The sequence below is a fragment of the Lissotriton vulgaris genome, chromosome 6, assembly GCF_964263255.1.
Source record: "Lissotriton vulgaris chromosome 6, aLisVul1.2, whole genome shotgun sequence".
Taxonomy (NCBI): Eukaryota; Metazoa; Chordata; class Amphibia; order Caudata; family Salamandridae; genus Lissotriton; species Lissotriton vulgaris.
In genome coordinates this window covers 447,592,814-447,608,560 of record NC_141694.1, presented here as the reverse complement: position 1 = coordinate 447,608,560, position 15,747 = coordinate 447,592,814, and positions in this window count along the sequence as shown.

The following is a 15,747-nucleotide window of genomic DNA, read 5'->3' as shown; positions in this document are numbered from 1 at the left end:
AAAGTATGTCAGAGTGTGTTTCACTATTTTAGGATGTTAGCAGTGCATCATACTGAAGTGAGGAACTGAGTGAGAAGGTTGTATTATGGAAAAAGTCCAGCACTTAAGCTGAAACAGTTAAACAGTGCTCTTTTACATGGATCTGTATTAGATGTAAAGAAAATGTGTGAAGAAATTGAGGTTAGTTATTTTTCTGAAAAAGAGGACAGTGCAGAAACTGATACAGTAATAGAAGGAAATGTGGGTGAAAATGTTCAAAATTTTGGTACAGAGAATTTTGACTAAGAAATTACAAGGTTTAAGGTCACTTCAGGAGAAAGTCCCAATCTTTCTTGCATTTGTTGTAGAAGAATTCATTATAAAAATCAGACCAGATTAGTTGATCTAGATTTAAAAAGTGAAAAGGAGAATAATAATGAGTGGAAGGAATTCGCAACTTATTTGTTGGTAGAGAATTGTTTGGATTTGGGTACTGATCAAAGTATTTGTAAATATTGGTATAAAAGATTAAATGAAAACAAAATGCCAGCTAGAGCTATACATAATAATCTTGAGTTGGTAAATATTCCTTGTGAACTGATGGATTTAAATACGTATGAGTCTATTCTGATTCAATGTGTGCATCCATTTCAGGCTATTTATATGGAGCCTAAGACAGGGAAATTGTCTCCTACAGATTTATTGAGGGGTTTAAAGGAAAGAGTTGTATATTTACCTCTAAATATAAAGAAAAATACTGAAACAATTGGTGTAGAAAATGTGGAAGAGGAACCTCTAGTTATTCTAGTTACAGGCGTTCCTACAAAGAGTAACAAAATCTGGCAAGACTTAGTGGATGTTAGGAAAGTCAAAAAGGCAACGTTGTATTTGGTAAAAAACAATCAATACTACAAAAATGTATATGTAGAAGAAGAAGAAACAACTGTAGAGGAGGAGTGTGATTTGTCAGCTGGACAAATTGAAAAAGTGGATGTGTCCAGAAGTGAAAAAATTTACGAACATTACAGTGTTCATCCACTGCATTCCAAAGAAGTAATGGGGAATGCTATTGAGTTATTCCAAATGAAAGAAGCAAAAGTAAGTCCCATTAGTGTATGGGAAGAAAGCTTGGAAGCTTGTTGTTTTCCTCAGTTATTTCCAACAGGCCAAGGGGGACGATATGATGACCGACCTGTGCAGATACCAGCATCTGAATACCGGACATCAAGATTATATGCAGAAGATCCAAGGCTTCGTCAAAGTATTCCATATTTGTTTCACCTTCTGTTTGAGAGTGACTTGTCTGGACTTTCTTATGCAGTGAACCACATACTAAAAAGTGGAGTATATCTGCAGAATGTTTCGGCAAGGGACTTTATGAATAAAGTCCAACAGAATGACACTGTTTTGGAATCTCAGCTAATTAATCTGATGGCATGTCATCATGGTACTAACGAGTATTGGTAGCGTCATCATGGGGAATTGAAATGTATGTTAAGAAACTTAGGAACTCATACATGGTTCCTTACTCTAAGCTGTGCTGAGTATGCTTGGGAAGATTTACTTCAATTTCTTCAAGAGGCAAATGCAAACATAGAAAATATAGAATTCAAGACACCTGGAGAATTGTGCTCTTTGGATCCAGTTAATGTTTGCAGGTATTTCAATCATAGATTTGAAGCTATGATGTCTTTTATAACAAACAAAAAAAATCCTCCTTTGGGAGAGGTTCTGGATTTCTTTTGGAGAAAGGAGTATCAAGCAAGAGGTGCTCCTCATATACATATGCTGCTATGGATCAAAGATGCCCCCAAATTCGGAACTGATTCAGATGAGACACTGATGAGTTATATTGAACAATATGCTACATGTGCTGTACCAAAAAGTACAGAAGAAAATAATTTAGGACAATAAGAGTTACGATTTCAAACCCATCGTTGTGGAAAATACTGTCGTCGAAAATACAAGTCTAAGGATACGTTCTACACAAAATATGGTTTTGCATTTCCACGTCCAGTAACTTCGAAAGGAAGAGTAAACAATTTTATGTCATCTTTACGACATACTGTGACAAGAAAATCACCGAAAAATACCTACAACTTAAGGAGAAATGAAGAGTCAAAATACATAAATGATTATACCCAGTCATATAGTCAATGTGGAAGGCTAACATGGATATTCAGTATGTTGCAGACAACTCTATTGCTGTGGCTCCATATGTTGCATCTTACATTACAAAATCTGAGACGACAGAACTAAAGGAAATGTGGGAGGAAATTTCTCATGAAAAGAGCCTAAGTAAGAAATTGTAAAACTACAGTTTGAAGATGTTGTCTCATCGAGAAATTGGAGCATATGAATGTTCAGATCGCTTATCATCTGCAAGTCTATATGCCAAATCTATAACAATTATTTGGGTGAGTTTAGGACTTGTAAGAACACGAAACAGAGTTTTTAAATCTGTACAATATGTATTTAGCAGAGAAAGAACCAAACAGTACAGATATTTTGAAAACAAATATGTTGGATACATACTATCCAAATAGAAGTAATCATCTTGAGAAGGTTTGTCTCCATGAAGTACTACAAAGCTATATATTTAAGAGGAATATTTCATAAGATATTAATAAAGGAGTATATGCTGTAATTGGATCTGAAGGATGTCTGGTGAAACAAAGAAAAGGACATTTGATTAATCATCGAAAACTGAGTTGCGAAACTCCTGACAAAAGGGAATTTTACAATTTAGCTCTTTTGCAACTCTTTAAACCATGGCGTATAGAAGAGAAACTACTTGGAGATTTTCTCAGTTATGAAGATTCATTCAACGCAACTAAAAATACTATAGAATGTCCTGTTTTCACTAATTATCTAGAAATGTTGAACGAGGCAATACAGCAAGAAGCTACAATTTCAGCAGAGATTGGTAGGGACAGTTCTCAAGACAGTCAAAGTTCTGCTTCGTTGAGTCAGGATCCACTAGGAGGACCAATTATCCAAAATGAAGCAGCCACTGCCATGGATGAGGTGGAAAGAGCAATGCAACAAGCTCAGGAGGATGTAATAAACTTAGAAGAATTGGAAAAACAACTGAATGCTCAACAGAAACAAATATATGATGAAGTGACTGAGCAGATTGAGCATGGTTTACTTCATGAGAATAAAGAGTGCTCATATACGTCATTTCAACCTGTCCGACTGTATGTGAGTGGACAAGCAGGAACTGGAAAAAGTTTTCTAATTAAAGGAATTGCATCTTATCTTCAAAAAAGAACAGAGTCATCACTCTCTTCTGTTGTTACCGCTCCAACTGGGTTGGCAGCGCATAACATTAAAGGGATTACTTTACATCGTTTGCTGATGCTGCCAGTAGAGCATGAAAATAAATTAGAATACCACAAGCTATCTGGAGAAGCTTGTTGTGAAGTTTCCAGAGTTAAAAAAAAATGAAACTTCTTATTATTGATGAGGTAAGCATGGTATCAAATTTAATGCTTGCATTTGTGCATTTAAGAATGCAACAAATTCTTAAAACAGAGTATGATGAGTTATTTGGAGGCAAACACATCATTGTTTTTGGAGATCTACTTCAGCTAACACCTGTGATAGGACAACCAGTATTTAAAACTGTTACACATGAAGATACCAGAAAGTGCCTGGGAAGCATTTGATATGTTAATATATGGTTATATTTCAAATATACAGAACTGAATCAAATATGTGACAGGCAAAGGATGCTGATTATAAAAGTATTCTTGAAGATATAAGGATTGGAAAAGTAAGTCAACATGGCATAGAAGCTCTACAGACACGATTACTTTCTAATTTATGTCCAAAGGAAAATGTTGGTTCAGAGAATATATATAGAACAATTGCTGAAAAACAATCGTTAATATGCTTGATGCCACCTCTGCAAGAATGTGGAATCTTCAATGAAAAAATGTTGAAGTTAGAAAATCAAGAAATTATAAAATTGTAAGCTATTGATAAAATAGAGCATGGAGGATCTACTATTATTTTGTCACAAAAGTTAAAGTTAAAATTAGATTATTTAGACAAGTCAATATCTAAAACAGCTGGTTTAGAAAATATTCTATATGTATGTTAAAATTGTCGGATAATTTTACGATGTAATATAGATGTGGAAAGAGGTTTAGTAAATGGAGCAATGGGTCATGTTGTTGATTTTGTGAATTACCCAAATAGAGAAGTTTAACAATTGTGTCGTTGTTCTGCTTGATTTTTGCTTGTAAAAGATTTATATGTGCGCCAAAAACTGTTTCCCTTTTGTTTGGCATGTGCAGTGACTATTCACAAATCTCAAGGTTTAATTGTAGATAGTGCTTTGGTGAATATTGGAAGTACTGTGTTCAAGGAAGGTATGGCATATGTTGCTTTATCTCGAGTTAGAACTTTATCTGGATTATATTTGATTGATTTTGATGAAACAAAGATTAGTGCAGATCTAAATTGTGTGAAAGAGTATAATAGGTTAAGAAGAGAATATGCTCCAAATTTACCTCAATATCCTTTATTTGAAAAGGTTGTGGTAGGTCGAAAAAGAAGATTGGCGAAAAAATGTTGTGAGGTTGTAGAGAAAAGAAAAAAAGTAGATGAACCAGTAATTGCAAAGAAAAAGAGAAAGGATAGTATTGAAGAGGTTGTTGGTTTTCAGTTTGAAAACAGTTCTGGTGTCAATTGCTATGCTAATGTAGTGGTTAATGTTGTTTTTTTTCTTCAAACTTTACAGCAACAGATTGTTGATAATCGGGATCAAAGATTTTGTTGTTTGTTGAATTCTGTCTTTGAAAAATGTAGGAGTGATAAAACAAAAATAGAAAGTGTTTCTGATAGTTGAAATGTTTTAGACATATGTTCTGGAGTAAATAAATTTTCGCAGAATATTCAGCAAGATTGTCAGGAATTTCTTATGTATATGCTTGTTTTATTGCAAGATGAAGGTTTAGATATTGAAAATATATTCGGTGTATCTTATAAATGGCAACATGATTGTGATAATTGTTCATCTTCAAGTAGTACTCAAATAGACACAGAAAGATTTATAAATTTGACATCACCAGACTGCAAATCAGTGACTTTTAATAATCTGGTTTGAGAAGCAAATCAAAACATGGTCTGTACCCAATGCAACTCAGAAATATTATTAACATTATGTATACAAAGATATGGACAGTATGTAATTTTAATGTTCCAACGATGTAGACCTGATGGAACAAAATTGACAACTTTAATTAAAAATGTTGTGGCTTCTCAATTATCAATTTCAGGAAGAACTTTTTTAACTGTAGCTATTATTTTGCAAGATGGTTCTTCTACAACATCTGGACATTATACAGCTTACTTAAAATGTGCAAAAGGCTGGACTCATTGAAATGACACTCAATTGACTTTTAAACCACGTTTGCCTTTTGACTTACAAAATTCTTACCTAGTGTTTGTGGAACCCAAATTTTAGGGAAAACAATTGGCCTAGCAAGATTAGTGCTGTAAAAAAAGGGTATTCTACTGCTGACAGTTACTTTGTAAGTCAGGGTGATTTCTTTTAAAGGTATACAGCTCCTTGTTGAAATAAAGGATGAACAGAGTGTGATCAGCATACCAGATGATGTTGAGATTTTGATAGCATGCTATTTGTTTAAGGTTCTATGTTTATGATATATACTATAGGGTGGAGGTATAACCATTGTTAGATGGACCAAAAGATGTGAGTGCTTTTGTTTCAGAAGGTCGGGAAATGGATGCTTAAGAGTACTATTAAGTAAGTACCAAACTAAGGATTTCGCAGATACTATTTGGCCATGAGGAATAGTATCACAAACAAATGAGTATTTCGGGTAAATTTTGTTAGCATATGTTTGGATATTAGTTTATTTAGAGTGTATAAGAAAGAAGTAGTAATGTTTTGTTACTTTGTGATTGTTGTTGAGATTGTTTACTTATATAAGAAATTGCGGTTTGAAAAAGACATTTAAGATATGTTTTTTTCTAATCCTTTTATTGTGAATGAAAATGTTGAATGGGTTTTTTAAACACAATCTTTTTGATTGTGTTTTTTTTTGCCCGCTGTCATATGATGAGTTGTATTGAACTCACTGTTTTTAGTGAAATTTAATATATTCTGAGAACAGCAGAATAAAACATATAACATATTGTACAAATTATTTTGTATTGTGAAAAATATATTATAACTCAATTGTTTCTTCTCTTCTACAGATAATATATTTAGGTAAGTACAACAAACAAAAATACTTTTTCATTACTTTCTTACTTCTATTTCTTTGTATCCTTTCTTCACTGCCTCTCTTACTTCTTACCTTTTCTCATGTTACTTCTGTTCCCTCATTCTACTTACTCTTCTTCATTCACGTTTACTGTGCTTGTCTCACCATCAGTACTCTTCCTTCACCCTCACTCATTTTGTCCATCTCCCTCTTTCCTCTGCCTGTTCCTCACTTCTTTTTCCTATTTTTCTCTATCAGTACCCTTGTCTTGCTGTATCGATCAGTCTCTTGTCACTGCCCCCTTACTCTCTTTACTTCATATGATCACTGAGTGACCTTCACTCACTCCACTTCTTTCACTTCCTCTCTGCCTTTCGCTCACTGCCCTTTTCTCCATTCGTGTCTAAGTCTGTTCCTCTTTGTCAGTCAGTATAACTGATTTACTACTTCACAGTCCCTCATTCTCTCCCTGTTTCTCTCTTTTACTGTTTCCCTCTTTGTCCTCCAGTCTTCCTTTTGTTTTCTCTCTCTTTCTGTACATTCTTCTTTCTCACTTACTTCTTTTTCCTTTCTCTTAATATGCTTCTTTTTCCATCACTCCCCTTCCCTCTCTGTTATATCCCTTCCCTCACTATCGTTGCCCTTCATTCAATCTGAGTCTTGTTCCACCACTTCATGTTTTCTTCTCTCTGCATCACTCTCATTCTATTTCTCCTGCACCTATTCCCTTACTCTTACACACACTCTTTCACTTATTCCATCCGTCAATTCAATTCAATTCAATTCAAAATTCTTTATTTCGGCTTAAATGCCATAAAAGAACAATGCATACTTTACATTACATTTCATTAATAAGTAAAAACATATCACTGCATAAAAAACGTTAGTTAAAACAATACAATTCAAGTTGGAAGATAATTGGAGCGGAAACAATACATTCATAAATCATAGAATGGACCATCACGTCAATTCCAAGGAAATCAGTTCAGTTACAATTGATGCCCCATTTTTTTCCTTTGATAAAAGATAGAAAGTAAAAATCTACTGACGCTAAATGCTATCTGTTGAGATGTGTTTGTTGGTAGGATTCTCAGAGCCTGTGAACATGACCTCAAGCCTAAGAGTAGGCATATTCGTGTAATCCATCTCTTTCTTGCCTGAGCATAAAGAGGGCAGAAAAGGAGGATGTGTTGCTCGTTTTCAATCTGGTTGTGTTCACACATAGGACAAATTTCGTCCATTGCTGGGGACGATAAATCACGGTTCCTAGCCCAACGAGCCAAAGTAGTTTTAATTAATAGATTTCCATATCTGAATTTTAAAAATAAAGATTTGGCAAGTGGGGGCTCTATTTCATCCATAAAAATCTCATAAAAGGGTTCGTCCTTGAAATTGAGGAACTTTGAAACTAAGGTCCCACTAGTTATATTACTTACAGTCCTATTTGATATGAAACTCCAAAAGGCCCTTTTTAAGATTAATTTTGGATTGACGGGTAATTGCTCAGGGTTCTCCCAAAAGTGTTTCAATCCTATATTACTCAACCAAGTCTTAATATGCCTCAGCCATGGGGTGGCAATCTGGCTATCAAGTATCATGATTTCTTTCAGCCCGTCTCTATAATCTTGGAGTTCATGGACATGCCATAATCTAACCCACAGCATTAGAGGTCGAATCAGGACTTGGTGGTCAGTTCTTTTAAAGTTTAGGTCCAGTTCCAAGGGTACTAGTGGGGTGCCTCTCGGGACCCTTACCAAACTTCGCATAAAGTTATTGTCTAGGACACTAAAAGTCTCCCTGGACCCAGGACCCCATATTTCTGCACCATAGAGGACTGATGATTGGACCTTGAATTTAAATAAATCCATCACTGGGGACACCGCTTTGCTGGTGCTCAGGCTTTGCTCCCTAAGAATTGGTTTAATATTCTGAGCAAAGATTAATTTACTTTTTTTTCCATTTGGGCTTTCCAAGTAAAGTTTGAATCCAGGGTCACCCCTAAATATGAAAAATGAGGCACTGATTCCAACTTTACTCCTTTTAATGTTAGACAGCCCTTGTCCGGTTTAATCGGATTTAGGGCCCTACATTTGGTCTTCTTCCCATTGATCTCCAACCCCTTTTGGCTACAATATTCGCTGAAGGTGTCTAATAATGTCTGTAAGCCATTTTTCGTTTGGGAAATCAAAATGGTATCATCAGCAAATAGTAAAGATGTCACCTTTTCACCGTTCAGTTTAGGGGAGTAATTTTTACATCCCTCTAGAAAAGAGGGAATATCGTTTACAAAAAGGGAGAAGAGCGTAGGAGCCAGGACGCAGCCCTGACGGACTCCACGTTCGATGGGTATTTTTTGAGTTAATTCGCCATTTGGACCCCATCTAATTCTCGCAAAATTCCCTTTGTGTAACTCTTTAATCTGAACGACAAGATTATTTGGCATGCCTGCTGCACTCAAGGTTTTCCATAAGAGATTGCGAGGCACCAGATCAAATGCTGCCCTTAAATCAACAAAGGCAACATATAAGTGGCACCTTTTAATCACTACGTACTTCCAATAGAGGCAGCAGAATCTAAAGATCTGGTCTATTGTGCTGACTTTTGATCTGAATCCGGCTTGGAATTTAGTTAGAATTGTATTTTCATCTAGCCAGTCACTCACGCGTTAAAATGTGTCGTGAGTAGATTTTCTGTAGGATGTCCATTAGACTTATTGGCCGATAATTACATGGGTCCATCCTATCTCCTTTTTTAAAAATTAAAACAATTTCCGCTCCCTTCCAACTTTCAGGGAATTCTAAAGCGCAAGATAATGTATTGCACAAGTAATTAATGTAAGGTGCCCATACTTCTAGGTCATGCTTGTATAGGTCCCCCGGGATCTTGTCCAAACCTGGGGCTTTCCCAGATTTGATTTGGGTTATTGCCAGCTCTGTTTCCCCTAAAGTAAAAACCAGGTGGTCTGCTGGGGATTCGTGGTTTGCCACACTCATGTCCATATGTGGGTCATCATATTTTTTATATAAATTCGTAAAGTGGGTGACCCAAGTTTGCTCATCCAAAAATACGTCTTTGACCACCCTACCTACTTGGTTCCCATTTGCGACCAGCCTCCAGAAAGCCACATTTTCACGCGATCTGGCGGCTAGCAACAAATCGGCCCATTTGTCTTCGTCCCATGCTATCTTTGAGGCCCTTTGGACAGATTTTTAATTATTCCTTGCTCTTTTTACATCTATTGGAGACTTGGTCTTTATTGCAATTAATAATTCCCTCTTTGACTCTCTGCAGGATCTGTCATACCATGGCTTACTGTGGGACAGATTCTGGGTCTTCTGCTGGGTTTTTTTGGGCATTTTGGTGACTAGTAATCTTAGGTCAGCAAAAAATGTCCGATGTATTGACAAGATTGACATTTTGGTTTCATTCTCAAACATTACGGCTAAGTGAGGTCCAAAAGTCCCAGCAAGAAGTGAGTATATTTCACTAAGGATGTCACTGTGGTCCAGTATAAATGGCCATTTCAGAGATCTTCTGTTGTTGCTAATATGGATCTCAGAATTATCAACACCACTTTCCTCAAATGTAAGTTGCTGAACCATATCGTTAAACAGTGAGACATCTAACGTCAAGTTTAGGGGGAAATGATCGCTTTCAAACCGTTCCATTACTTCAAGGTCCAAGAGATATGGCCAGAGGGGAATAGAAGCAATCACAAAATCTAGGTTATTTTTATAGTTGTTCCTGGTAAATATTGGTTTCTTAGAGCTATCGGATGGTAACCGTCCATTACAAGCCCTAAGAGAGTGTTCCATACATAAATTAATCAGTTGAAGACCCAGTGTTGAACATTTAACCGATTTAACATTCTCCAGAATAGGGATTTTGTGTGCCTGAGCTTCCTCATCAAAGATTTCGCTAAGACCCAAAACTGGCTCGAAATTACAATTTAAATCACCAGCCAGGATAACAAAGTCCTCCCTGGGGTCTAATCTGCTCAAAAAACAATCTAATTTTGCAATGGTTGGTGATTCTCTTGAAGAGGGTAGGGGCCTATTGTAGACATTTACAAGAAATAAGTTCTTCCCGTTACAAACTGTGGCTTTTAATGCTAGTATATCTATAGAATTTGTAGGTATCTCCTCAATTTTTACCCTTAAGTTTATTTTCACCCACATCAAAAGACCCCTGCACAGGCACCCCTGTTAGGACTACCACAAAGGGTACTGCCTCTGGTGGAAGTTCAGGCAGAGGAGTCCTTCTAGGTTTCCCCCAGGTATGTCTGGTTTCCCCCACCTCCCTTATTGGTTTCCCCAAAAGTGAATTGGATATGTTACCAATGGTTTTGTTTGTAACATTTGCCGATGGTTGGTCAGAAGTTTTTTGTTGGGGAGGTTTAGGGGGTGGGTGGTGTTGGACAGTCGCTATCACTGTGTTCCCCATAAATTTGGAGGTAGATGCAGTTGAAGGAGGGATAGAGATAGGAATAGGAATAGTTATGGGTGGTTGAGCTGGAGTTAGTGTATTTTTTGATGCATTGTTTGGAATCAGGTTAGTTACATTGTTTGAACCAGTGTTAGTTACAACGTCCTTGCTTCCCAATGCATGCTCACTTTTACACAGCCTACATTCCACTTCCATCAACCTCTCCAAAATAGTTGCAGAGTAAGATTTAATCAAACTCTCTATATCAAGTAGTGTCACAGGACCCTTGTTCTCAATTGGTACATTAACAACCACACTAGTGTCCATACTGTCCTCCTTGTCTGTTGGCAAATTTGACAAGCCTGAAGATGAAGATGATGTATGGATCCCCTTGGTATCTATTTGTGGAGTACAGGATTTCCGAACAATATTGTTCGCTTTTTTGCTGAAATCACAACAGCTCAACTTGGGTTGTAACGGGTCCCCCCTTTTCCGCTGTTTTTTATTCGGTGGTGGTCCATAGATTTTTTGGGAGGGTGTCAGTTTTTTCGCCCTATTACGGGGTATTTTCACTAAAGGCAGAACGTCTCCCTTCAATGTACTTGGACTACTTACATGTGAAGTTGAGGATAACCCATTCGCGTCTGTCTTGGGTAAGATATTTGGTGTGAGCACAACAACATTCGCTTCCAAGGGCTGGCTATCCAGTAAGTTAATTGACTCATTAACTATTAATTCAGTGTCAATGTCGGTAAAACCAGTAGCGGGAAGTGATGACAATAAAACTGACCCATTTTTTATGCTTTCCACGGAACGGCGTCGATCCGCCCGCCGCTCCGCCAGGACGATCTCCCTTGCGATATCAGGGGATGATTTAGAAAAATAATTGTCCAAGGTTCCATTTAGCAGCACTCCCTGTTTGTCATGCATGGGCTGGTTTATATTTAGAGAAGACATTTATAAGGCTAGTTTGATAAAGCAAACAAGTCAGAGCAAATAATGGGCAAATGACAGAAGCAATCGGTACCTGTAGGACAAAGAGATGTGCCCAATCCAGTCTCCTCAGGTCTCAGAGGGTCCGCCCTTAGTCCGGGCTTTGTCCCGGGATGTGTCCCGCACACGCGTCCCGCTAACGCGTTGTAACACCAGGTCTTATACGGGACGTTAATTAAGGGGCGGAGTCACGGGAAGAGGCGGCAGGTGTGCCAGGTGATTCACGCACAGCCTGGTGGGCCTCGCAGTCCCGTCCTCCTGTGGCAGCAACTTTCTCCCCTAACGCGGCTTCTCCTCACCGACAACAGTTACCCAGCGGGGTTCCAGGCAGGCAAAGCACAAGGTCCAAATCTCCTCAGCGAGCGGCTCCCGCGAAGCGGGGGCCGCAAGGAGTTTTCAAAGGCACAGAGCAGGGGGGGCGGAGACACGGGAAGAGGGGACAGGTGTGCCAGGTGATTTACGCACAGCCTGATGGGCCTCGCAGTCCCGTCCTGCTGTGGCAGCAACTTTCTCCCCTAACGCGGCTTCTCGTCACCGACAACAGTTACCCAGCGGGGTTCCAGGCAGGCAAAGCACAAGGTCCAAATCTCCTCAGTGAGCGGCTCCCGCGAAGCGGGAGCCGCGAGGAGTTTTCAAAGGCACAGAGCAGGGGGGCGGAGACACGGGAAGAGGCGGCAGGTGTGCCAGGTGATTCACGCACAGCCTGGTGGGCCTCGCAGTCCCGTCCTCCTGTGGCAGCAACTTTCTCCCCTAACGCGGCTTCTCCTCACCGACAACAGTTACCCAGCGGGGTTCCAGGCAGGCAAAGCACAAGGTCCAAATCTCCTCAGCGAGCGGCCCCCGCGAAGTGGGGGCCGCGAGGAGTTTTCAAAGGCACAGAGCAGGGGGGCGGAGACACGGGAAGAGGTGGCAGGTGTGCCAGGTGATTCACGGACAGCCTGGTGGGCCTCGCAGTCCAGTCCTCCTGTGGCAGCAACTTTCTCCCCTAACGCGGCTTCTCCTCACCGACAACAGTTACCCAGCGGGGTTCCAGGCAGGCAAAGCACAAGGTCCAAATCTCCTCAGCGAGCGGCACCCATCCGTCAATTCCCTTCCCTTAACCTTGTTTCCTCAATCCCTTTTGATAACTCTCATTCTTTTAGTTTCTCACTCCTTTTAGTACATTACTGAGTTCTTTTCTTCCTCTGTGTTTGTCCCTCACCCTTCCTTTATTTCCCTTTCTGTTTTTTTATTTGTACTTTGTTTTGTAATATGAATAATATATTGTAACTTATTTTTTTCTTGTTTTCCACAGATACTAAATTTATGCAAAAGAATGTTATTACGTTGTCATTATTTATAAGGAAAGTATGAAAAACAGAAAATAGTTTTTCTTCACTCTCTTACTTGTGTTTCTGTCTTTCCTATTCATTAATCTCTCTCTTACTCTTCTTTCTCTAGTCATCTTACTCTCCTTTTCTTATTCTAATTATTGTCCTTCAGTCACTTTTATAGTCTTTCTTTGACTATCAGTACTCTTTCTTGTCTGTTACTCACCTTGTTCAACTCCCTGTTTACCCTGTCTGTCTCTCATTTCTCTTTCCTATGTTCCTACATCACTACCTTTGTGTTACTGTGTCATTTAGTCTATTCTCACTCCCCCTTACCCTCTTTCCAAAACATTAACCCTCACTGGCTTACACTTACTCCATTTCTTTTACTCCATCACTCCCTTTTGCTCAATTCTCTTCTTTTATTCCTTTCCTCACTTACCTTTCCTCCATCTGTTTCTAAATGTGTATTTCTGTCTTAGGTATTGTAACTGATTTACTCCTTGACACCCCGTCATTATTCTTTGTTTGTGTCTTTTACTGTTTCCTCTCTTTTCACTACTGTTTACTCCTTTTCTATTTTTCTCTCTCCCTCTATCTCACTCAGTCTAACTGCCTTACTCCCTCTCAGACACTTTCTCTCCGTATCTTTCTCTGTTACTCTCTCTCTCTTTCTCTCCCTCACCCTACCTGTCTTTCTCTTTCTGTTTATTTCACTCCTACTTTATCCCTCAGTACTCTTTTTTCTCTCCTAATCTTGTTCCTTCTTTCTCGTTGTCTTTCGTGACCCTCATATCCCTTTCCTCAGTGTTTCTGCCTTTCACTCACTTAGTAGTTCTCCCTTAGTCACCTTGCCTCAATCCTTTTTTCTCACTCCCTTACTCCATGTCACTTGTTCCCCTTCACCTATTCTTTCCCCCTTTTCCCCCCTCAGTTTCCTTCCTTTATTCCTCTTTCATTACACCCTTACTCCATCTCACTTACTCAGTTTCATTTAGAGTCTCACTCACTTTTTTTAATTCTTTTTTCTCTCTGTCTACCTCTGTCTTACTCATTGTAACTGCTTTACTGCTTCTTACTTTACAGATAACAAAGAATATCATGGCACAAGTTGTATTGGAGGTGGATATTGGTGAAAAGTGGCCACATATTTTCAGCAGTCGAAGAAGGGTATGCTCCTGTAGATGAAGTGCTGGGAACAGCAACTGGAGGGTTCACTGCAAGGGTTTGGGTAGATGCCCTTGCATAATCGTTAGAATTTACATTTTTACATTTTTTACATGTGGAATCAATCTGAGTATAGTAAAAGTGTAGTGTTTCTTTTGGTGTGCTCTAGATAGGACACTACCACAGATTTTGCAGGTGAACGTTGGTGCATTTACTTTTTAGTGTCCCTCTAGGAAGGTGAAAAACTTCCACATAAAGGACACCTTGGTGTTTTTAGAATGTGGCTGCTCTTCAAAAAACTCCACGTCTGAATTAGATGTTAAAGTCTATCTTTCAATTTTCTTTCCTATTTTCCTCAATCACTACATTGTGTTGCTGTATCGTTGAATCTTTTTTCACTCCCCCCTCACTCTCTTTGTATTACATCATTCCTCACTGACCTTAAGTCACTCCACTTGTGTCACTCATTCACTCCCTTTTACTCACTTCCCTTCCTTTATTCCCTCCTTTACTCCCCTTTCCTACATCTGTGTCTAAGTCTCTTCTTCTGTGTTAGTAACTGTAAGTATTTTACTCTTTCACACTCTCTCAGTCTCCTTCTGTTTGTCTCTTTCACTGTCTCTGTCTCTCTTCACTATTTTCCTTTTGCTTTCTGTCTTTCTATAAATACTTGTCTCTCACATACTTCTGTTTCCTTTCTCTTAATATGGTTCTTTTTCCATCACCTTTCTCTCCTTACTCTTATATCCCTTCCCTCACTGCTACTGACCTTGACTAAATGTCATTTCTCTTCTCCCAGTTCATATTTTCTTCTCTGGGCATCACTATAATTTCCTTTTGTCCTGCTCCCATTCCTGAAGTCCCCCTCAGTCTCTTTTGCTTATTCCATCCGTCAATCACCTTCCCTTATTTCCCTTTCCTCATTTCCTTTTGCTAACTCCCATTCCTTCATTCGCTCACTCATCTTCTCTACATTTTTGTGTCCGTAATCAATGAGTTTAGTGTTTCTTTTTGTGTGCTCTAGATAGGACACTACCACAGATTTTGCAGGTGAACTTTGGTGCATTTAGTTTCTTGTTCCCCTCTTAAAAGGTGAAAAACTTCCAGATAAAGGACACCTTGGTGTTCTTATTATGTGGCTGCTCTTCAATAAACTCCACATATAAGTCAGATGATAACGTTTTGTTACTCCCCCATTCTCCTTCTCTCCATTTCTCTCTCCATCTCTTTTTCTGTCTCACTGAGTGTAACCACTTTACTCCATCTCATTCACTCACTCTCCATCTCTTTCGTGTCAGTCTATCTTTGTCTTTCTCTCTCCCTCTCTCTTTCTGTTTTTTGTCTTTCTGTTTCTTTCACTCCTAGGTTATCCCTCAGTCGTATTTCGTCTCTCTTAATCTCTTTTCTTCTCTCTCATTCTACTTCCCTCACCCTCATACCCCTTCTCTGACTGTCACTGCCCTTCACTTACGTCACTCCCCTTCCCTCACTACATTTCCTCCTATCTGTATGTCATCCCTGTTGTCTTTTCCGCTTTTTCTCTCTCACTCTTCCTCACGCTCTTTCTCTAATTTAAATCCTCAGTCCCCTTCCCTCACTATGCATTCCTAAGTCCCTCCATTCCCTCACTG